This window comes from Balaenoptera physalus (genome assembly GCF_965194825.1).
Source record: "Balaenoptera physalus genome assembly, chromosome: X".
NCBI classification, from domain to species: Eukaryota; Metazoa; Chordata; class Mammalia; order Artiodactyla; family Balaenopteridae; genus Balaenoptera; species Balaenoptera physalus.
The window spans coordinates 106,311,198-106,334,739 of record NC_138903.1 but is presented as its reverse complement, the minus strand read 5'-3'; the positions used below and the strand labels follow the sequence as shown (position 1 = coordinate 106,334,739).

At 39.5% G+C, this 23,542-nt stretch overlaps 1 long non-coding RNA gene across 1 annotated transcript in view; it reads left to right on the top strand.

Annotated features, from left to right (window-relative positions):
• The window catches only part of LOC309652825, an 87,948-nt gene extending 65,356 nt beyond the window's left edge, over positions 1 to 22,592 (top strand). The window contains exon 2 of the long non-coding RNA XR_014258897.1: positions 1,601 to 22,592. This is a non-coding gene — a long non-coding RNA (uncharacterized lncRNA). The remainder of the gene's footprint in view (positions 1 to 1,600) is intronic.
• The last annotated feature ends 950 nt before the right edge of the window (positions 22,593 to 23,542 follow it).

Genomic DNA, 23,542 nt, shown 5'->3' with positions numbered 1-23,542 from the left:
ACTACTAGAGCTAATCAATGAATTTGGTAAAGTAGCAGGATACAAAATTAATGCACAGAAATCTCTTGCATTCCTACACACGAATGACAAAATATCTGAAAGAGAAATTAAGGAGACACTCCCATTTACCACTGCAACAAAAAGAATAAAATACCTAGGAATAAACCTACCTAAGGAAACAAAAGACCTGTATGCAGAAAACTAGAAGACACTGATGAAAAAAATTAAAGATGATACAAACATATGGAGAGACATACCATGTTTTTGGATTGGAAGAATCAACACTGTGAAAATGACTATACTACCCAAAGCAATCTACAGATTCAATGCAATCCCTATCAAACTACTACTGGCATTTTCCACAGAACTAGAACAAAAAATTTCACAATTTGTATGGAAACACAAAAGACCCCAAATAGACAAAGCAATCTTGAGAAAGAAAAATGGAGTTGGAGGAATCAGGCTCCCTGACTTCAGACTATACTACAAAGCTACAGTAATCAAGACAGTATGGTACTGGCACAGAAACAGAAATATAAATCAATGGAACAGGACAGAAACCCCAGAGATAGATCCATGCACATATGGTCACCTTATGTTAGACAAAGGAGGCAAGAATATACAATGGAGAAAAGACAGCCTCTTCAATAAGTGGTGCTGGGAAAACTGGACACCTACATGTAAAAGAATGAAATTAGAACACTTTCTAACACCATACACAAAAATAAACTCAAAATGGTTTAAAGACCTAAATTAAGGCCAGACACTATAAAATTCTTAGAGGAAAACATAGGTAGAACACTCTATGACATAAATCACAGCAAGATCCTTTTTGGCCCACCTCCTAGAGAAATGAAAATAAAAACATAAATAAACAAATGTGACCTAATGAAACTTCAAAGGTTTTGCACAGCAAAGGAAACCAAAAACAAGACCAAAAGACAACACTCAGAGTGGGAGAAAATATTTGCAAATGAAGCAGCTGATAAAGGATTAATCTCCAAAATTTACAAGCAGCTCATGCAGCTCAATATCAAAAAAAAAAAAAAAAAAAACCCAATCCAAAAATGGGCAGAAGACCTAAATACACATTTCTCCAAAGAAGATATACAGATTGCCAACAAACACATGAAAGAATGCTCAACATCATTAATCATTAGAGAAATGCAAATCAAAACTACAATGAGATAGCATCTCACACCGGTCAGAATGGCCATCATCAAAAAATCTACAAACAATAAATGATGGAGAGGGTGTGGAGAAAAGGGAACCCTCTTGCACTGTTGGTGGGAATGTAAATTGATACAGCCACTATGGAGAACAGTATGGAGATTCCTTAAGAAACTAACAATAGAACTACCATACAACCCAGCAATCCCACTACTGGGCATATACCCTGAGAAAACCATAATTCAAAAAGAGTCATGTACCACAATGTTCATTGCAGCTCTATTTACAATAGCCAGGACATGGAAGCAACCTAAGTGTCCATCAACAGATGAATGGATAAAGAAGATGTGGCACATATATTCAATGGAATGTTACTCAGCTGTAAAAAGAAACAAAATTGAGTTATGTGTAGTGAGGTGGATGGACCTAGAGTCTGTCATACAGAGTGAAGTAAGTCAGAAAGAGAAAAACAAATACAGTATGCTAACACATATATATGGAATCAAAAAAAAAAAAAAAAAGGTCCTGAAGAACCTAGGGGCAAGACGGGAATAAAGACACAGACCTACTAGAGAATGGACTTGAGGATATGGGGAGGGGGAAGGTAAGCTGTGACAAAGTGAGAGAGTGGCATGGACATATATACACTACCAAACATGAAATAGATAGCTAGTGGAAAGCAGCCGCATAGCACAGGGAGATCAGCTCGGTGCTTTGTGACCCCCTAGCGGGGTGGGATAGGGAGGGTGGGAGGGAGGGAGACGCAAGAGGGAAGAGATATGGGAACATATGTATATGTATAACTGATTCACTTTGTTATAAAGCAGAAACTAACACACCATTGTAAAGCAATTATACTCCAATAAAGATGTTAAAAAAAAAAAAGCCAAGACAACCTTTTCTTCAAATACAGGCAACATAATGTGGTAGTTGAGTACAGCCTAGGCTCAAATCCCAGTTCTACCACATACTAGTTGTTTAGCCTTGAGCAAATTACTTTAACTTGTCTGTGCTTTAAGTTCTTCTGTAAAATGAGGGTAATGTCTACTTCTTAGGTTGTTTTGAGGTTTAAATGAAATAATATGTAGTACTGACAACAATGTATGGCAAAAAGTAAGTACTATGTAAGTGTTTGCTATTATACTTCCAACAGAATTTTACGAGGAAGCTAAATGTAATGCAAGAAGATAAAAAAGTGGCCCTGCTCAATTTGAATAAAACATGCTATAGTCCTAACTATACCACAACCCACCCCACGCCTTATTTCATTCAGGCTCAGAGCATCACAACTTGAAATCCACACTAAATTATTTTAGCTCTGGGAGTTAAAGAACAGGGCCATCAGAAACTCTAAGTCAAAAGTAAATTATCTACTACTAATACCCCAGAATGAGTTAATTTGTCTTGGAAATGTCAGTCACCTTGGAAGGTAGCAAAGCCCTCTGAAAAGAAAGTACAGAATAAGGTTTGTTTTTGGTTTTGTTTTTTGTTTTTTTTAATAAGGGAGCAAGGAAGAATTTATCTGAAGCATGGCCAATCAGCCAAACAGAGCAGGTCTGGAGAGAAGCACTGTGAGGAAATAATGCTGTGGTTGACAATGGCGATAGCTAACAATCATTGAGGGTTTACAATGTATTAAGCAAAAGTACTTTATATATGTTAACTTGTCAAGCCTCACAGCAAACCTGTGGGATAGGGGTTGTTATCCCTTGTCAGCCCAATTTTACACATGTAGATAACTGACACAGAGAGGTTAAATAACTGGCCCAGGGGCTTCCCTGGTGGCGCAGTGGATGAGAATCTGCCTGCTAATGCAGGGGACACGGGTTCGAGCCCTGGTCTGGGAAGATCCCACATGCTGCGTAGCAACTAGGCCGGTGAGCCACAGCTACTGAGCCTGCGCGTCTGGAGCCTGTGCTCCGCAACAAGAGAGGCCACGATAGTGAGAGGCCCGCGCACCGCGATGAAGAGTGGCACCCGCTTGCCGCAACTAGCGAAAGCCCTCGCACAAAAAAAAAAAAAAAAAAAAAAAAAAACACGAAGACCAAACACAGTCAAAAATAAATTAATTAATTAAAAACAAAAATTAACTGGCCCAAAGTTATATAGCTAGTAAATGGCTGAGCTGAAATTCAAACCCAGACACTCCTAGACATGTATCAGTCCAATATCAGCGAACATCCTAAAGGAAAGCAAGGCAAGAGGAGACACAAATCACTGGGAACATTCAGTCTTGCTCAGTATCACCCTGATTCTTGTACAGCAAAGTCATCATAACAGTGTGAACTCTGGAGCCAAACAGATCTATGTTAAAATTCTTGTTTTCCTCGCTTACAAGCTGTGTGCTCTTGAGCAATATACTGAGTATCTTAAGGCCTCAAATTATTCAATGTTGTCTTGAGGAGTAAAAATCATGTGTGCAAGTCACCTAGCACCCCTGCACACAGCAAGCTTTCGACAAGTGATATCATTTTTTGTCAATGCTCTTTGTATTTTCAAAACATGCTATCCATAACTTTCACCTCTCCTCTCAGTTTAGAAATTAACATCATTCCCAATAGCATAGAAAGGACACAGACAGAGTAAGTAATTTACACAGAACTGACAATAGGTCAGTCTGGGACAGGAACTCAAATCCGAAATTTCCTAGTGTCCAGCCCAATCATTTGCAACTTTCAGCCTCCTCTGCCAACTTCTTAAGTTTTTCCTCTTCCTAAGTCTGCATTTCTCACCCAAAGAAGAAAGTGAGCACTTGTAACCAATGTCAGATGAAAATTAGACAGATTTCCTGAGTGACAGGGTGATCCTCTTGCATTTTCTGGGGAAGATTGGTTCCTGCCAACGAACTGGCAGAGAAAAAGGTGAATGCAAGCCACATGAGTGCAAGTATCAGTGAGTGGAGAAATGTCAGAAACAAAGAAAACTCTTCAAAATATCAAATGCAAACTCATTTACTGGTGGCTGCAGATAAGATGGAAGAGTTTACCATCGACAAGGACTGTGACATTGATGAATGAAACCATTCTGGAACTGTGAAGGAAAGTGGCCTCTGAGAAGCGGGCAGGCATTTAAGGGGGAGCAGGAGGATGCTGTTGGGGGGGGGGGAACAGGAAGAGAATAAGAGCTAGTTACATGTGGGCTGAGGCATTTTCAGTGGCAGAACAAAAAATATAGAAATAATGTTGCTGCTGGCACTTAAAAAGGCCAGGCAGGCATCAATTCCCACCCACCCCTAGTCCTCCACACTCTAAAATGAGGAAAGGTATGGCTTCAAAGGAAGAATGAGGGGGAAGGGAAAATGGGTAAGATGCATTTGACAAGTGAAATTCTATAGGGTCAGTTATCGAATCCAAAAAGAAAGAAAAGGATCCCATGGCAGGGCCAGTATAATGGCTGATGTAATCAGTGAATGCACAAATGGCTATCCCTCAGCACTTAAGAGCAACTATTATCGAAGGACTAGGGAAGTTTGAAAGTCATTGTTCCAAGTTCTTTTCACTCCCCAGTTAAAAGACGACATGCTGCCAGAAATAAAGAAAGCCTGAGTCACAGTTTGGAATTGAAAGAAAGTGTTGAAAATGGAAGTTGAGTTATGGAAATGGGTTTGTTTCTCATAAGTGAAAATAAAGAATTTTGGCTCACTGCAATTCTCTAAAAGCTAATGGGAAGACAAAGAACTCTGAACACTTCATTTTTAAGTACTTGACTATTTTAGTGACTATAAGCATGCATTTTAGGTTCACTTTCCCCTTTATCCCTCAACGTAGCTTTGGTATTTGTGTTTCTCAAGCAAATCTCCATCATGTCCTCTGAAACCCTTCCATCCACTCTACAAGCATTTATCGTGCTCCTGCTGGTGACAAGCATGGTGTCAGATGCTACAGGATTGCAGAGTGTAGAAAGAAATGAAAGACATAGCCCTCAAGGAATTTAGAGATGAACTGGGAAAACATCAACAGGCATGAAGCAGGTAAACCCCAATTCAAGGGTGAAGTCACCACCAATTCAAGGACAAGTTGATAACACACAACAGACCCCAAGGCTGGACAGCAAATGAAAGGGGCAACCAGGAAGTGAAGGAAGCTCTGAAAACCAAGAAAATCTTCAGTGGCTTGAGAGGTTCTGGAACACACATGAGAGGAGATGAGCCTTAAGGAATGGGTCAGATTTGTACAGGGAGGGAGAAAGCAGAAAGACCATTCCTAAATGGGAAGGTCCTTCTACAACAAGTTTCTCTTCTTTGAGCCAAAATTTCCTAGCGTGATGAATTAAAATAAAAAAATCCAAAGGCCAAGTTTTCTAGATTTTTCAAAACTCCTTTTAATAGCCTTATGATTTACCTTTTTTAATTTTACCTTTTAAATTCAAAACTCCATTTCTTGGTTTTTAATCTTTTCCTACTTGAGTGGTCCTCAGACCTGAGCAAGAATCTGAATTCATGCACCTGGAGAGTTTGTTTAACAGGCAGATCCCTAGTCTCTGACTCAGCCCATCTGGGGCAGGGCCCAAAATCTGATTTTTAACCAGATACCTCCCCAGGTGAATTCTTTTACAAGTGGTCAAAGACAGCCATACTTTGAGGAAACACTGGTGCTACTGCAACCACAAATGTATCCCATAAGCCTCCTGATAGCACTAAGCCAGAAGGAACCTGGAGAATAAATGTACAGATATTTCAGATGTGACCCCATATCATCCTCACCACCACCCTCAACCTCCACCTGTTTTATTCCATGGGATACAGAAAAACTGAGTCACAAAACTGTCTGAAGAAACAAACATCAAAACTATACACACACATACATACGCACTCAAAAAACAAAGAATACCAAACTGATATTGAAAAATTGGCCCAGGTTTAACTCAAAACCTACAAAGTTCACATAGGTTCAAAGTCTGACAAAAAAAATCTACCCTCCCATCCCAGCTGGGCTGTCTTAGCCTGAGCAGTGACCTCAGGGCCATCAATCGAATAGCAACTAATAAAAGAAAAATCTAGTTCTAAGTCTCCAAAACCCAATGCATCACATCTTGAATAGCAGAAGCTACAAATCCATTTCTATCGCCCCTGAGTTTACAGAAAATAGTTCAGTACTTAACCCATACCTCCTGGGCTGCCCAAACAATCCTCCTAATGCACAGCTCTGAGTAAGGTACTGGCTACTCCAAAACCTGCCACCAACAATCCATTGTCTGTAGAATAAAACACCTACCTCTTAATCTGACAGTCAAATGCTTCCTTCATCTGACCCCCAATCTATGAAACCTTATCTGCTGTTATTTCTACACTCTATACTTCTATAAAACCAGACAATTCCCATTGTACAAGCCTATCCTGGACTTTTCCACCTCTACTGGCATTTAACATGCTAGTTCCCCTACCCAAAATGCCCACAATTTGTGCCCTTTCCCCTTGCCTTCACACGCCTCTGTAGAGACTTCCCTGACCCCAGCCAAAAGTAATATCCCTCTCATTGGTGCTTCCACCACATTTGGTAGCTCCCTTATGACAGTATATTTGGTCTGCTTTGTACATCATCATGTATATCTCTTGTCTCTCCTATTAAGTTTTTAAGCCTCCTGAGGTGCCATGTCTTAACCCCCACAGCACCCAATGCAGTGACTTACTAGATTAGTGAATTTTTTTATGCTAGTACAGAAGGGGTTAAACACAGACTGTTATAATAACTGACAGATGGTCTGAGAAATTCTTTTCTATCAGTAGAACTGGCATCTCTCCAATAAGGACAGACTGGATCTTGCTACTTAAAGCACATTTTCCTACAGATACTGTAAGATGTGATTCCTTCATTTTTTTTTTCATTTTTCAATGATAAGAATCATTTGAAATTTCTGAGACATGATTGTGTGATGAAAGCAGCCAAGTTTGATAGTCCAAGCTGTTTTCCACCCATCCTTCACTTCCTTTGCACTAGCTTTTATTTAAGCCTTGGACTTCGTGAAGATAGCACTCTGGGATTTGAAGCACACGACACCCAATCTTGACTGAACTGTATTACAGTGTTACCTTCCACTCTGGTTTAGACATAATGCAAAAAGGGAAAGCCCCCATAAATCAGCAAGATTGGCCAGAATCCCCTCAGAGCCCTCCCCCATGTTATAGAGCCCTCTGGGAAACCCCAGACAAGTTGGAGACAGTCCCTTTACACAAGGAGCTCACACTCTAGCTAGAGCCGCAGAATCCATATGCCCACATTTTTTTAAAGAGACTAATTAACCAAGTGTTAACAGATCACTATGGTGATCTATCAGTGGGCACTGGGCTCAGGGTTGACCCTAAACACAGGCTTAATGGACAGCTGCCTATACCATGTGGTATGAGGGCCAAGGAAAATATGTCTCTACATTGGCCTGCCTTAGTACATGAAATTCCACTGTTCCCTAACGGTAAGGCACTAAGGACACCCATCTAAAATGCAAACATTTCCTAGAGCTAGGAGTTCTTGAATAATTGCATGGACAACTTTTCACAAATATGTAAGCCAGTGAGAAAGCAGGCATGTGCTGATCAGGAAGGAAGCCCAAACCATGGTAGCTTCTGACAGGAACTTTAGACCACTGCCTTGGTCCTCTCTATACCACTCTCCACCATCTTAAATATTTTGAGTGCCTTTAGCCCCATCTTTAAGAAGGTTGTAGTCTAGTGGGGAAGAGAGATATGTAAATAATTTCAATATAATGGGGTACATGATGAGACAGAGGTATGCACAGGTGCCATGGAACTCAGAGGAGAAATACAGCCCCATCTGAAGGGGTTGGAGAATGCTTCTTAGAGGAGGTAATATCTGAGCTGTGTCTTGAAGTATAAACAGGAACTAGTAAAGAATATGGAAATGGTGTCACAGGCAGAATGATTTGCAAGGGCAAGGACATGGTCCAGCCTTTTGTGTGTAAAGTGTGTAGTAGGGGAGCTGAGGTAGAAAGATCTGTAAGTCATTCAATATTACTGTAGCACCAAGTGTGGGGCAGAAAGTAGGAAGAGGGGAGATGGATCACGACAAGAGACAGATTGTGAAGGGCCTTGTACATCATGTCAGGGAGTGTGGACTTGATGTTCAGCTTAATAGAAAACATTGAAGGGTTTTAAGCAGGGGAATGAGACAATCAGATTTATGTTTAGGAAAATCAATGGTAGGTGTGTGGAGAATGGATTGAAGAGAGGCAGGACTAGGGGTAGAGAACACAATTAACAGGTTGGCTCAAAAAGCCCAAATACTGTCCCCTTTGGCTTTCTCCTCTTCTCCTCCCTACTTCCTTTCCTCTCCTCCTGCCTTCACACCAGTCAGTGCCTAAGGCCTGCCCTCGGTCCCTGGTGGAACTGCAGGCGGCTCTCAGACTGGAGGGGAAGTTCCCAATGCTTGGTCTTTGTCTTCACAGAAAATATTCAACCAGCTTGGCACCTAAATGCCCTCCACAGTGATAGCAACAGGGAGGGCTACAAAGGGAACAGCTAAATTACCCACTCACTAGGATGTGGCTCTTACCTGAAAATCTCCTAAAGACCCTCCTTGGATGTCTCCTTTATTCAGCCTGGCAAAAATAATGAGTTCAAATAACCTCGGCTATTTGACTAGAGCAATAGAGGAGTTTAAAACTGAGGCAAATCCATGTGCTTTGTTCATTTATCACAGAAGCCTTACCTTCATTTCCCCCTCTATTTTGCAAAGTGCTGGTAAACATTTGATTTTTCCTTAATAATTCCTTACTGTCTCCCTCTCTGTTCCAGCAGGCTGCCTGCAAGCAGCTCACCACTTAACTTGGGCACTTTCCCATAATTGATTTTTCCCCTTAGATATCATCTTTTTTTTTTTTTTTTTTTTATGGTTGGGTCTTCGTTTCTGTGCGAGGGCTTTCTCTAGTTGCGGCGAGCGGGGGCCACTCTTCATCGTGGTGCACGGGCCTCTCACTATCGCGGCCTCTCTTGTTGCGGAGCACAGGCTCCAGACGCGCAGGCTCAGCAATTGTGGCTCTCGGGCCCAGCTGCTCCACGGCACGTGAGATCTTCCCAGACCAGGGCTCGAACCCGTGTCCCCTGCATTGGCAGGCAGATTCTCAACCACTGCGCCACCAGGGAAGCCCTAGATATCATCTTTAAATGCAAAATATCTGAGAAAAATAGCCCAGGCTGAAGATTAACACCTTCAGTCTGAGTGATACCGCTACCCAATGGTGACTGATAGGTGAATCTTAAAGTGAAGCTAACCTTTATCTCAGCTCAGCCTGGCTGGAGGCATTGCAGTTCACACCCAATAAGAGACCCCCAGTGGCTGTCCTTGAGGCTGACCAAACTGAATACAGTGTTTGCCTCAGGTAAAAGGAGCCACAGGCACAGGGGCACTCCAGGCAGAGAAGCCTTAGGGTGGCCTAAGGCTAAGCCTTAGCCTTAGCCTTAGCTAGGCCTTAGCCTTAGCTTAGGTATGGTAGCATTCTTTCATTTTCATCAGTCCTCACAGGTGGAACCTATTACATTGGTCACATTGGACATGTCTTACCAGATTGTATTAGTGAGGCAGCAAAAGCTAGGAAAGAGAGTGGTTACCTGGACTCCTGTGGAGACAAAAAGTCAACTCCAAACAGTCTCTGGATACGATGGTGAAGCCCAGAGCCCAGTCTTTACTCCCTTGAGTATTTAATTAGTATTTCCCGGGTGCTCAGCTCTCAGGTGACTACAAGCTAGGTGATCTGAGAGGCAACTCCCATCTATAACAAAAGAACTAGAACTCCATTGCCAATCAATTCAAAAGTGCCAAGATACGTGACATCAAAGCAGGCAATATGAGATGGGGTTCAAGAAAAAGACTTCAAAGGTGTGATAGACTAGGAGAGACAGAAGAGGTTTCAGGGGGAGTACAAGTATTATACTTTATAACTTTTTAAAAACCTACCATTAATTGAGTACTTACCATGTTTCAGGCATTATGCCTTCACATTATTCCTTTTAAGCAAGTATCAGTATAATGCCCCATTTTACAGACGAGGATCTAAGGATCAGAGTGCTTAAATTACTTGCCCAAAGTTAAATAAGTTGATATGTAGCATGGCCAGAAGTAAAACCCAAATCAGTCTGACTTTAGAGCCCATGCTCTTCACTACACTCTTCCTCCAAAATGATCCTTTGCCCTGGGGCAAGATGGTTAAGCTGAATGGAAAGACTGAGTTGGAAAAGACATTAGAAGGGGATTCATACACCCATGTACATCTCTCTTCACCGGTATCAAGGGTTAATGCAAATCTGACTAAAAAGTCCTGACTGCCCTTTCTCCTCTGAGTGCACAGGCTTCACTAATTGCCAGTAGAATGGAAAGCCATGAATTTCTCCCTCAGTTTTGATAAAGAGAGAACAAGTTTCAAACAACAAAAAAAGGAAAACAAATCTAAAAATTTTCAGTTCAAGCAACAATCCTGTTTCTATGGAAACACGTAAGGACAAACTGTAGGAACTACAGCATAGGCAGGCTTCACCTCCACCCTATGAGCTGCAAAGCTTTTCTTCCCTTTAAAATAAAGAAACTCTACGTAAACAAGCCATTATGGATGGGTGGCTGGTGGGTTATTGGGAAGGGATTTAACAACAATGGGATTAGAAGAACAGCTTGAATTCAACAGAGTTCCAGGTCCTTTGAAATATTTTAGTTAATTCAGTTAATTCTCCTTTGATAGATCAAGTTTCTTTGGTGTATAAATATTAGCCTCCTCAATCTCCAGCAATAAACTACCTTGAGATCTGGTTATTTTGTGGACAGTAAGGGGTTAATCTATGCCTGAGATAAATCATCTGCAACCTCCTATGAAAGAGCCAAGTCTCAATTAACCAGAATCCAATTAAATGGAGCCCTCAACTAAACGCATCCACCTTCTGCAGAGAGTGCCCAATGATAAGAAAAAACATAACAGAAATTTAGTATAATATATGGCAGAGGGTGGGGAGAAGGCGGGTATAGCTGTGTGACTTTGGGCAACTTCTTTATACTCTCTGTTCCTCCGTTTCTTCATCTGTAACACTAGGTTGTTAGCAGAATTAAATGAGATAGCTAATGCAGGGTGCTTCACACAGCACCTGGAACTTAGTTAAGAACTCAATAAATCTTAGCATATATTTTTCTCTTTAGTCTATAAGGTCACCCAAAACCATCTTCCAGGGGATGTTTTGGTGTGAGTACCCACCAACCTTCACCTTCTCCATCCCCATTTCCCAAAGTAGACAGTGATCTGTTACTCTGAACAATGTTCCCGATGCCTAGCAAGGACTTCCTTTATCATCAAAGAATCTGTAACATTACTTTCTGAAGCAGGAAAGAGAGCTCAAACATAAACATTTGAGATGGCATAAAGCCAAAACAATATTCATGTTCCATTTCCCTTCATATTTTTAGTCTCACTGCCCTCTACTGCCCCCAAATGACCTGATCTTTAACCTGTGTGTGATGCGGACCACACATTTTGCACTGGCTGACTTAACACTTCCATACAACAATCCAGTCTCTGTAACAGTGTGTTAGGCTCAGTGCAGAAACGGATAGGTCTATGAAGTTCTCTAAGTACAGCACCATGCCCAATTAGGCACTTAATTGGGCACCATATCCTGATGATGATAATTATCATTATTATCCCCACTACCAGCCTGAGGCAAAATTGTCAAGTTGTTTTCTAGCCTCAAACAACCAATGGACACTTTTCTTTCCCAGTGTTTTCCCGCAGGTGGCTAGTGCCCCAAACCTTCTCTGACACCCATTCACACTGAGGTATAGAGGATCAGTGACAGTTAAAAGTGGATTTAAAGAAATAGATGGGATAGAGGGTCTTCACGTGAGTTTGCAACATCACTAAAAGTGTTCCAGGAGATGGAAAAAGACCTCCAGGAACCCCTGACATCATACCACCTAGGCATGTGCTACTCCAAAGAGGAATCAGCCTCACAAACTGAAGCATAGCGCTACACAGGATCGCAGGATTTCTCAGTGAGTCACTATTACCAAGAAAATCTAGGACAAAACTAAAACAATATGTAGATGATGGCACCTATTTACCTGATTTCACATAAGGAATACCAAAATATCTATCCTAACGGTCATCAAGGGCAATTTCAAATAATAAGTTATGTAAGTGTTATGTTAAGTCATTCAGAGCCATGAAAACCACAGTTTCGGTTTTCCTATAGTAAGTTCCCCCAAAGATAAAATGCCCTGGTGAAATGATAAAACAGTTAGCGACATTTTGATTTGAAAGACTGGAAGAGAAGGGAAGTCAGGAACCGCCTGAAGTTGAGACCACACCTTTTGGGGGAGGTACTAGACTTGTCTGCCTTCCTTCTTCCTGCCTTCAATCCTTCTAGCAGTGGGGAAAACAGGGCAAGACGACAATGAAAGAGAGGACTACTTCACAGTTTGCTTCAGACCAGTCCTGCCTTGGACTCAGGTCTCCATTCTCCAATTAATGGTCTGCTGACATGCTTTCATTCTTTACAAATTCCCCAAATCCACTTAACACAGTTAAAAATCTCCAGCTGGGTTTCCATCAGCAATCTTTGTGGAAAGAAGATACCAAATGAAAGTGAAACTGTGTATGTCTGGCCCCATGAAGGGTGAGATATTCAGATAACGTATTGGACATTTCAAATACCTTCCATTTTCTGCCGAGGCAGCTGACTTGCTGGGAATATGTTCTCTGAGAAGTAAAAAGTTAAGTGCTCTATTCCAAATCCTCAGTGGGGCAGTGAGCTTGACAGAACATCAACTAGAGGAAGCCAATTAGCGTGGTTTTTACCATGACAACCAGTGCACCTTCCTAAGAAATCAGTGGGATTCACACACTGAAGTGGGGGAAGAAGGGAGAAGAATGTCAGAGAATGTGCTGACTTTGAAAGACCCCTTTTTGAAATGAGCCAATATTATTCATTTTCTCAAAATGTCTAGAAATGGAAAATTATTCCTGTCAATGACATGACATTCGTTTAGCTCATGCATGCACAGTTTCTGGATAGTGGAAAGAATCAGCAAGAGCAGGAGTCTGAGAAAGTACCCCAATTATATGCACGGTTTATAATTCACCTGGAGTGGAGGGCATTAGGACAGGGCAGATCCAAACACATCTCTGCAAATATCACTCAGTTGAGGACATGCAGACATCACTGAAATTTTAAGCTATGAATTAAAAGACATTATCTTCACTCATTCATACATGAGTTATCATCTTTGCTAAATAAATTTCCCCATCTCAAAAGCTCTCCTCTCCCCTCTCAATCTAAAACTCAAGTTCTTATCCCTCTATGAAGCCTCCTTTCTAAAATCATCCCAGGTTCCACTGATCAATCTTTTTTTCAGACCTTCTATTAGAGTCCACACCACATAGCTGAGTACTGGATTCTACATTATTTTATAATACCATTTAGTGTATTTATGTCATATTTCCCATTGTGACAGTAATTTCTTCCAGGGCATATTTCTTCTGTACCCCAAAGCACTACATAATTTGGGGTTAGAGTAAATGCCTAATAAAAATGTACATGGTGCTTGATTGCTTAGAGAGTTCATGGACTTGTGTCTAATTTAAGGCTGACTACATGACCTTGAAGTTAGTGCCTCTATTATTGCAGCAGGAAATAAGAATACCTTACTATGTTCTCCATAGAAAATAAAGGAGGAGGCACATCAGTAGGCAGGATTTTGCTACCATTGTGGATTTACTCTCTGCAAATTGCTAGGATGATGAAGAAGAAAAGGATGAGTCATCATTTGCAGTCCAGTCCCAGTAGGTATTTATAGCTGACTCTAGAAATAGCATTCTCACAACTGTATGCCTTAATTCTATGCTTCCTTCAAGGCTCAGCTTAGCTGTCACTTCCTCTATGATTCCTTCCTTGCTTCTTCATCCAGAAGGACTCCCATACTCTTTTCAACTACCAGAGCATTTTACCTAACCTCCTTTCATGACATATCACTTTCTGCCTTGTGTTGTAGTTATTTATGTCTTTGTTTTCTCTCCCCTAGTAGACATACATAGTGACATATACTAGGTACACAATACTAGGAATAGCTAACACCTACTGGGCTTTATATATATTATGTTATTTAATCCTTAAAGCAATTAAGTTGAAGTATATACTATTCACAATGTCTCAGTTTTACAAATGGGAAACTGAGGCTTTGCAAGATTAAGTAATTTGCTCAGGGTCATACAACTAATTAATGTCATAGGTAGAATCTGATTTGAGAGTCAGCAGTCTTAATAACTATGCTATAATGACTTAATAAATGGTGAATGAAGGAATGTAATGAATGAATTAATTAATTAGTACTATCTTAACTGATATAGGCTTTCCAGCCATATGCACTTCTTTAGGCTGTGACTGATCAAGGGTCTGATGCTACCTACTTGTAAAAGAATAATCAGACCCAATGTCAAAAGCAAGAGATCAAATTATAGACTTTCAATATCACCTGTTATTCATCCAAGAAAAGAGTCCTGGTTTACGTTTTCAGTCTCTCCCTGATCTGCAAACTACCCAAAGTTCATACCTGAAAATTTTGCATAACTGTCCACCAAGAATACACTAGCATTTTGGAACTACTCTCACACTTCAGGCTGGGTGATCAAGATCTGGGCAATGTGAGCCTATCAAGCTCAGCTAAAAGTACATTATTTTTCATGAAACTACTGACATAGAATGCACTATCAGTGTTTCACCCTAAATTCAGCGCTAAGATGGGTCCTGCCTGCACATATGCCACATTTAGTCTGTCAAATAGCAGTATTCATTGACTCAATCAGAAGTGGTTAGTGACCAAAGGACACCTATAAATGTTCATATTTTAAAAAGTTAATTTAAAAAAGCTTTTTCTTAAACTATAATACTTTAGCCTTTATCTGAAGTCCTCTACATAGCAGGCCCACTGCTGGCCATGTACAACATTGCTCTGGATGGTCAATGTGGATAACTAGAAAAAAATGCAAACAGTGTTTCTCCTAAAAAAATCTGTTGTCTGGCCATTCCATTGTACAGGTGTGAACTCTGGTTGTAGTGCAGCATTTCAGAGTCTAGATTCTGATGCCAGCCAGCCTGGATTCATATCCTGGCACAACAACTATCTTGAACAAATAACCACTCTGTGCCTCCATTTCCTTATCTCTAAAATTAGATAATAAGAGTATCTACTTTCAGAATTGTTAGGATTACATGAGTTATATGTGCAAAACACTTGTTCCCGGCCGCAAATGTTATACAAGTATTGCTATTATTATTTTAATATATAAGTATTTTTTAATACTCAAGATCTGTATAGTGCTGTAGTTCTCAACCTGGGACAATTTTGCCTCTCAGGGGACATTTTGCAAAGTGTGGGGACATTTTTGGTTGCCACCAATAAAGAGGGGAAGAGATGCTATTGGTATCTAGGAGGTAGAGTCCAGGGACAATGCTAAACATCCTACGATGCACAAAACAGACCCCTACAACAATTATCTGGCCCAAAATATCAACAGGGCTGAGGCTGGGAAAACCTGGCATAGAGGCAACCTCCACTTTATGAGAACTCAGTGGAGCAAAACTCCAGGGACAAATGCCAAAAAATAACAGGTGATAATTCCTTTTCAAAAAGCTTTCACCAAAGGGTCCTTTCAATACCAGAACTCAATACATTTATAGGTGGCTTATAGATTAATTATAGCTTCCTTCACATAATATATTTATAAATATATTTTTTATATTTTATACACATATATCAATGGAAATTTTATAAATTCAATACTAGTTAATATACTTAAGGCAAAATATGGGTAGAAATCTTCTTGTCAATGATTTCATAATGCAAATAGGTATAGCCCCCTATTTCAATATTTTATGGATTTTGGCCTTCTTAAAGAAGCCACCTGTATTTGACAGGAAAGTGAACAAGATAAAAACTTAAAGCTAACATCTTATACATTAGTGCCAGTTGAAGACAAAGCATATCTGAAACAATAACCCAAGTTAAAGAGGAAAGAGAGGGTTTGCATCAACATCTACTTCTTAGAAATTGATCAACTTATCGAACGTGGCCCATCTATAAAGCCAACTTTAATTATCTAGATATTATCTTATCTACTCTATGACGGGTTATTACCTGAACAATTCAGCCAACCTAGTCAATGTACCTTTATGTGTTTGAGACCGGTCACTACAACATCAACTGGTCAATGAAGAGAAAAATCAACCAAATTACCCTTCTTGCACTGTCTAGATTTAGTTCCCTCACCTCACCTCAATTCTTTCCAGACAAACCCATACATAACAGTTATTTGGATTGCTATTACGTTTTATCCAGTTGTTCTGGGTTTAAGTAAACAAAGACTCCTTGTTCACGGAATCTCTACTTTTAGAACCACAGCCTGGCTTCTCTTTTCAACGTGAATTGTCACTTCTCCCATTATTCAATAATTAATATATCAATTGTAATATAAATTTGGTGAGTTTAACTTTTTTAAAGGCTGCTAATCAATTGATTTGATGAACCTGGTTTTCCTCACAGGCTGAGATAGTAATGGCTGTCTGGGCTTTCATAATATGCAAATATATACCGCTACTAAATAAGACAAAACTCAGAGCCACAAAAAAAGATGAACTGTATGTCTTATGTACCTACTATATGCTCAGCACTGTAAAAAAAAAAAAAAAAAAAAACCTTAACTCAGAGGTAAAAGTCAAGCTTATTCATGCAAAACAATTAAAAGATAACCTGGAGAAGGGGACGCCTTCAAGATGGCAGAGAAGTAAAGGATGGAGATCACCTTCCTCCCCACAAATACATCAAAACTACATCTACACGTGGAACAGCTCCGACAGAACACCTACTGAACGCTGGCAGAAGACCTCAGACTTCCCAAAAGGGTCTTGGTGCTCTGGCTGGGTGTCAGGCATAAGCCTCTGAGGTGGAAGAGCCAAGTTCAGGACACTGGTCCACCAGAGACCTCCCAGCCCCACGTAATATCAAAAGGCAAAAGCTCTCCCAAAGATCTCCATCTCAACGCTAAGACCCAGCTCCACTCAACGACCAGCAAGCTACAGTGCAGGACACCCTATGCCAAACAACTAGCAAGACAGGAACACAAACCCACCCATTAGCAGAGAGGCTGCCTAAAATCATAATAAGTTCACAGACACCCCAAAACACATCACCGGACACGGTCCTGCCCACAAGAAACACAAGATCCAGCCTCATCCACCAAAACACAGGACCAAGTCCACTCCACCAGGAAGCCAACACAACCCATTGAACCAACCTTACCGACTGGGAGCAGACACCAAAAGCAACAGGAACTACGAACATGCAGCCTGTGAAAAGGAGACCCCAAACACAGTAAGTTAAGCAAAATGAGAAGACAGGGAAATACACAGCAGATGAAGAAGCAAGGTAAAAACCCACCAGACCTAACAAATGAAGAGGAAATAGACAGTCTACAGGAAAAAGAATTCAGAGTAATGATAGTAAAGATGATCCAAAATCTTGGAAATAGAATGGAAAAAATACAAGAACTGTTTAACAAGGACCTAGAAGAACTAAAGTGCAAACAAACAATGATGAACAACACAATAAATGAAATTTAAAACTCTCTAGAAGGAAACAATAGCAGAATAACTGAGGCAGAAGAAGAGATAAGTGACCTGGAAGATAAAATAGTGGAAATAACTACCACAGAGCAGAATAAAGAAAAAAGAATGAAAAGAATCAAGGACAATCTCAGAGACCTCTGGGACAACATAAAATGCATTAACATTCAAATTATAGGGGTTCCAGAAGAAGAAGAGAAAAAAAAAGGGACTGAGAAAATATTTGAAGAGATTATACTTGAAAACTTCCCTAATATGGGTAAGGAAATAGTCAAAAAAGTCCAGGAAGGGCAGAGAGTCCCATACAGGATAAATCCAAGGAGAAACACGCCATGACACATATTAATCAAACTATCAATAATAAAATGAAAAGAAAAAATATTTAAAGCAGCAAGGGAAAAGCAACAATTAACATACAAGGGAATCCCCATAAGGTTAACAGCTGATCTTTCAGCAGAAACTCTGAAAGCCAGAAGGGAGTGGGAGCACATATTTAAAGTGAGGAAAGGGAAGAACCTACAACCAAGATTACTGTACCCAGCAAGGATCTCATGCAGATTCGACAGAGAAATTAAAACCTTCACAGACAAGCAAAAGCTAAGAGAATTCAGCATGACCAAACCAGCTCTACAAAAAAAGCTATAGGAACTTCTCTAGGCAGGAAACACAAGAGAAGGAAAAGACCTACAACAACAAACCCAAAACAACTTAAAAAATGGTAACAGGAACATACATATCGAGAACTACCTTAAATGTAAATGGATTAAATGCTCCAACCGAAAGACACAGACTGGTTGAATGGATACAAAAACAAGACCCATACATATGCTGTCTACAAGAGACCCACTACAGACCAGGGACACATACAGACTGAAAGTGAGGGGGTGGAAAAAGATATTCCATACAAATGGAAATCAAAAGAAAGCTGGAGTAGCAATTCTCATATCAGACAAAACAGACTTTAAATAAAGACTATTACAAGAGACAAAGAAATATACTACATAATGATCAAAGGATCAATCCAAGAAGAAGATAAAACAATTGTAAATATTTATGCACCCAACATAGGACCACCTCAATACATAAGGCAAATACTAACAGCCATAAGAGATGAAATCTACAGTAACTCAATCATAGTAGGGAACTTTAACACCCCACTTTCACCAATGGACAGATCATCCAAAATGAAAATAAGTAAGGAAACACAAGCTTTAAATGATACATTAAACAAAATGGACTTAATTGATATTTATAGGGCATTCCATGCAAAAACAGCAGAATACACTTTCTTCTCAAGTGCTCATGGAACATTCTCTTGGATAGATCATATTTTGGGTCACAAATCAAGCCTTGGTAAATTTAAGAAAACTGAAATCATATCAAGTATCTTTTCTGACCACAATGCTATGAGACTAGATATCAATTACAGGAAAAGATCTGTAAAAAATACAAACACATGGAGGCTAAACAATACACTGCTAAATAACCAAGAGATGACTGAAGAAATCAAAGACGAAATCAAAAAATACCTAGAAACAAATGACAATGAAAACATGATGACCCAAAACCTATGGGATGCAGCAAAAGCACTTCTAAGAGGGAAGTTTATAGCAATACAATCCTACCTCAAGAAACAAGAAATATCTCAAATAAACAACCTAACCTTACACCTAAAGCAAATAGAGAAAGAAGAGCAAAAAAAACCCAAATTTAGTAGAAGGAAAGAAATTATCAAGATCAGATCAGAAATAAATGAAAAAGAAATGAAGGAAATGATAGCAAAGATCAACAAAACTAAAAGCTGGTTCTTTGAGAAGATAAACAAAATTGATAAACCATTAGGCAGACTCATCAAGAAGAAAATGGAGAAGACTCAAATCAATAGAACTAGAAATGAAAAAGGAGAAGTAACAACTGACTGCAGAAATACAAACGATCATAAAAGATTACTACAAGCAACTATATGCCAATAAAATGGACAACCTGGAAGAAATGGACAAATTCTTAGAAAAGCACAACCTTCTCAGACTGAACCAGGAAGAAATAGAAAATATAAACAGACCAATCACAAGCACTAAAATTGATACTGTGATTAAAAATCTTCCAACAAACAAAAGCCCAGGACCAGATGGCTTCACAGGTGAATTCTATCAAACACTTAGATAAGAGCTAACACCTATCCTTCTCAAACTCTTCCAAAATATAGCAGAGGGTGGAACACTTCCAAACTAATTCTACAAGGCCACCATTACCCTGATACAAAAACCAAAGATGTCACAAAAAAAGAAACTACAGGCCAGTATCACTGATGAACATAGATGCAAAACTCCTCAACAAAATACTAGCAAACAGAATCCAACAGCACATTCAAAGGATCATACACCATGATCAAGTGGGGTTTATCCCAGGAATGCAAGGATTCTTCAATATATGCAAATCAATTAATGTGATAAACCATATTAACCAACTGAAGGATAAAAAACATATGATCATCTCAATAGATGCAGGAAAAGCTTTTGACAAAATTCAACAACCATTTATGATAAAAACCTTCCAGAAGGTAGGTACAGACGGAACTTACCTCAACATAATAAAGGCCATATATGACAAACTCACAGCCAATATCGTTCTCAATGGTGAAAAAGTGAAACCATTTCCACTAAGATCAGGAACAAGACAAGGTTGCCCACTCTCACCACTATTATTCAACATAGTTTTGGAAGTCCTAGCCACAGCAATCAGAGAAGAAAAAGAAATAAATGAATCCAAATTGGAAAAGAAGAAGTAAAGCTTTCACTGTTTGCAGATGACATGATACTACACATATAGAATCCTAAAGATGCTACCAGAAAACTACTAGAGCTAATCAATGAATTTTGTTAAGTAGCAAGATAAAAAATTAATGCACAGACATCTCTTGCATTCCTATACACTAACGATGAAAAATCTGAAAGAGAAATTCAGGAAACAGTCCCATTTACCACTGCAACAAAAAGAATAAAATACCTAGGAATAAGCCTACCTAAGGAGACAAAAGAACCATATGCAGAAAACTATAAGATACTGATGAAAGATATTAAAGATGATACCAACAGATGGAGAGATATACCATGTTCTTGGACTGGAAGAATCAACATTGTGAAAATGACTATACTACCCAAAGCAATCTACAGATTCAATGCAATCCCTATCAAACTACCAATGGCATTTTTCACTAGAACTAGAACAAAAAATTTCACAATTTGTATGGAAACACAAAAGACCCCGAAGAGCCAAAGCAATCTTGAGAAAGAAAAGCGGAGCTGGGGGAATCAGGCTCCCAGACTTCAGACTGTACTACAAAGCTACAGTAATCAAGACAGTATGGTACTGGCACAAAAATATAAATAGAGATCGATGGAACAGCATAGAAAGCCCAGAGATAAGGTGACCATATGTGTGTGGGTTTATCTTAGATAAAGGAGGCAAGAATATACAATGGAGAAAAGACAGCCTCTTCAATAAGTGGTGCTGTGAAAACTGGACAGCTACATGTAAAAGAATGAAATTAGGACACTCCCTAACACCACACAAAAATCAGCTCAAAATGTATTAAAGACCTAAATGTAAGGCCAGACACTCCAAAACTCTTAGAGGAAAACATAGGCAGAATACTCTATGACATAAATTACAGCAAGATCCTTTTTGACCCCCTCCTAGAGAAATGGAAATAAAAAGACAACCCTCAGAATGGGAGAAAATATTTGCAAATGAAGCAACTTACAAAGGTTTAATCTCCAAAATATACAAGCAGCTAATGCAGCTCAATATCAAAAAACAAACAACCCAATCCAAAAATGGGCAGAAGACCTAAACAGACATTTCTACAAAGAAGATACGTAGATTGCCAACATACACTTGAAAGGATGCTCCACATCACTAATCGTTAGAGAAATGCAAATCAAGACTACAATGAGATATCATCTCACACTGGTCAGAATGGCCATCATCAAAATATCTACACACAATAAATGCTGGAGAGGGTGTGGAGAAAAGGGAATCCTCTTGCACTGTTGGTGGGAATGTAAATTGTTACAGCCAGTATGCAGAACAGTATGGAGGTTCCTCAAAAAACTAAAAATAGAACTACCATACAACCCAGCAAACCCATTACTGGGCATATACCCTGAGAAAAACATAATTCAAAGAGTCATGTACCACAATGTTCATTGCAGCTCTATTTACAATAGCCAGGACATGGAAGCAACCTAAGTGTCCATTGGCAGATGAATGGATAAAGAAGCTGTGGTACATATATACAATGGAATATTACTCAGCCATAAAAAGAAACGAAATTGAGTGATTTGTAGTGAGGTGGATGGACCTAGAGACTGTCATACAGAGTGAAGTAAATCAGAAAGAGAAAAACAAATACCATATGTTGATACATATATATGGAATCTAAAAAAAGAAGAAAAAAAATGGTTCTGAAGAACCTAGGGGCAGGACAGGAATAAAGACGCAGGCATAGAGAATGGACTTGAGGACACGGGGAAGGGGAAGGGGAAGGGGAAGGGGAAGCTGGGATGAAGTGAGAGAGTAGCATGGACATATATACACTACCAAATGTAAAATAGATAGCTAGTGGGAAGCAGCCGCATAGCACAGGGAGATCAGCTCGGTGCTTTGCGACCACCTAGAGGGGTGGGATAGGGAGGGTGAGAGGAAGATGCAAGAGGGAGGGGATATGGGGATATATGTATATGTATAGCTGATTCACTTTGCTATACAGCCGAAACTAACACACCATTGTAAAGCAATTATACTCCAATAAAGATTTTTTTTAAAAAAAAAGGATAACCTGTGAGAGTGTACAGTCAAGCTTTGAACAACGCAGGGATTAGGGGTACAGATCCTCCACACAATTGAAAACCCACGTGTAACTGCAGTCAGCCCCTGTATCTGCGGTTCCGCATCCAGATTAAACCAACCAAGGATCATGTAGTAGTACTACCATAGTACATATTTATTGAAAAATAATCTGTGTATAAGTGGACCTGCTCAGTTCAAACCTGTGTTGTTCAAGGTTCAACAGTTTATTCAAGTTTTAGATTCAGTAGTTCAGACTGTGCGTATATATTTCAGATTATTAGCCAATTTATTGAACTAGAGTTGTAAAGGTAGATTTAATGACCTGTAGCTAGAGGACGGTATGTAAAGTGGCCTCTGGAATAATACTGACATGAGTTCAAATCCTAGCTCCACTGTTTCTTAGCTACTTAACTTTGAGCAAGTTACTTAACCTTTCTGAACCTCAGTATCCCTATCTGTTTTAAAATGAAGATTAAAAATGCTATCTTCCTCATTGGGTTGTTGCGAGGATTAATCAAGATAATGAAGATTAAAGAAAACAGCACAGTGCTTGTCATATTCTATATAGGGTAGCCACAAGTTCCTGTGCATTCCAGTTAGACATTATCTGCATACTCCCCTCCACTGCACAAATTTAATTCTTCTTCGTTCTTCTGGAATATTCCTTCTTGTTAATGGTTGAAAATCATTTAAGTAGTACCTGAGAGTTATTTTGGGTCTTCAACTATTGTTATACAGACTCCTTATGCATGAGATTATAAAACATTTTCCTCAAAAGAGAGATCATTCAAGGAGCTTCTATTTAGCATGTATAGGGACTTTGTTGCAATTCCTTAAGTAATCATTAATTGCAAGCCATTGTTTTTTATTATCATTGGTGTTTTGTGGTTATTCAGAGGAGAAGGAGAGGTAGGAGGA